This window comes from Triticum dicoccoides, chromosome 1A, assembly GCF_002162155.2.
Source record: "Triticum dicoccoides isolate Atlit2015 ecotype Zavitan chromosome 1A, WEW_v2.0, whole genome shotgun sequence".
Taxonomy (NCBI): domain Eukaryota; kingdom Viridiplantae; phylum Streptophyta; class Magnoliopsida; order Poales; family Poaceae; genus Triticum; species Triticum dicoccoides.
In genome coordinates, this window is record NC_041380.1 from 251989773 (window position 1) to 251991633 (window position 1861).

Sequence of the window (1861 nt, forward strand, 5' to 3'; positions counted from 1 at the left end):
GTGTCCGACTTTTCAGGCTTATAGTTATAACACGCTTTAAATTGCATGCTGCAGTCCGGTTCATGTCCTCCCCCAGCGATCTTCCTCTACTGGGAATTCGCTGGGCCCGAACATGATGGAGAGTGATTCACCTCCACCAGCTTCCTCCCCCTTACAGCGGACAACACCGAGGTGTCATCCCAAAGGCCCCTTCCGGAACAGGGAGAGGTGCCAGAGGCTACCAAGACGATGCCGAAGGGTGACACCTCGGCTGCCGAGAACATGGGGGAACCAACCCCCATGGAGACTGGAGACGGGGGCTATGTCCAGTTTGGCCCACAACCAAATGTCGCTCTGAAAACCCACACGGTTCCGAAAGCAGATGAGCAACCCTCTTTGCGAGAAGGGGGTGCGCCTATAACACCAGCGTCCTCTGTCAATGTGGAGGCGCTGAACACTCTGGTGAGAGCACATCAGAGCGCCACCATTGTGGAAGAACATCGTACCCTTATGGGTATGGTGATTGAAAAGGTTCTGTCCGCAAAAAGCGGATTGAGTGAAGCCTACACTAGCCTTTTAAGAGGCTTTGAGGTATGTGCCTTACATTGTCTTTTGAGTTGCATAAAAGAATGCATGTGTATAGATAGTAGCCCCTGAGACTCTGTTTGCTGTTCGGAAAGAAAAACCAAACAGAGGATCTAACAACTCATGCAGGAGACTAACGCGCATATCTGTTTAAATAAGCAGCCTGCGAAACAGGCATCGGCTGCCCATGCCACCGAAGCATCCGAGCTAAGGCGAAAGTTAGAAGAAAAGCAAGGTATGTAATACCGAAGCACGTCTGAAATGATGCCAGCTATGATGTAGTATCTCAATTAGTTTCATAATTATGTTTGCAGCTCACACGTCGGAGGTCGAGGCCCTCAAGAGTGCGCTGGCCAAGGCCAAGAAGGAGGCGGAGGAGGAACGAGCCTCCCGCCTTAAACATGAATCATGGGTGGAGGAAGTCCAGCAAGAGCTCAAGGATGCCATAGGCAAATGTGAATCCTTAGAGCACAAGAGTTTGGAGCAGAACTCTGAAGTTGCTAAGGCACTCCAAAGCACACGGGAAACCCGGGCCAAAGCCCAAAGCGCTGTCCGGGAGATCTAAGAGGCAAAGCAAATTGCGGTGAGTAAGGCCTTTAACATGCAGAGCAAATTTGTGAAGAAAAGGTATATCTTTCTGACTCGGATTTGGAGTTCTCCAGGAGTGTTTGCGGACCTGCCCCGGAGTGTTGCTGATGTCGCGGAGTTCTTCCGGGACGAAGAGGGGAGCTCAATGGAGAAGCTGTTCTGGTCGCAGTACCTTGCGCCAGAGCATCATGTGCCCCTCAGCGATCAGCTGAATTAATAGACAGAATTGCACAGGGTGGCTGAATTGGCCATGAGGGATTTTATAATCCGTCTTTGGCCCGCCGAACCCATGCCCAATAGCTACTTTGGTCTCGTCAAGCGGCTGGTTAGCGCCTGCCCTCGGCTTGATGCCGTGAAGCGGTCAGTTTGTTTTGAAGGTGCACGGATGGCCTTAGCCCGTGTTAAGGCGCAATGGGCGAAGATGGACGCCGTCAAGCTTGCAACCGAGGGACCGCCCGCTGGCAAAGAGCACCGCACACCGGAGCAGTACTTTGATGATGTCCTGAAAGGATCCCGCATTGTAGAAGGCCAATGTTCAAAGGACATCCTTTTTGAATGAATGTATCTATGTTGTCCAATCCTGTATCATGAAACAAGGCTTATGTATGATATGTTGCTTATTTTACTTTAAAATATCTCCTCCTATGCGGCTATTTATGATATCTAAGAGTTGGCCAGTCGTCAGCTTCAGCCCCCACATAGGTAGTAC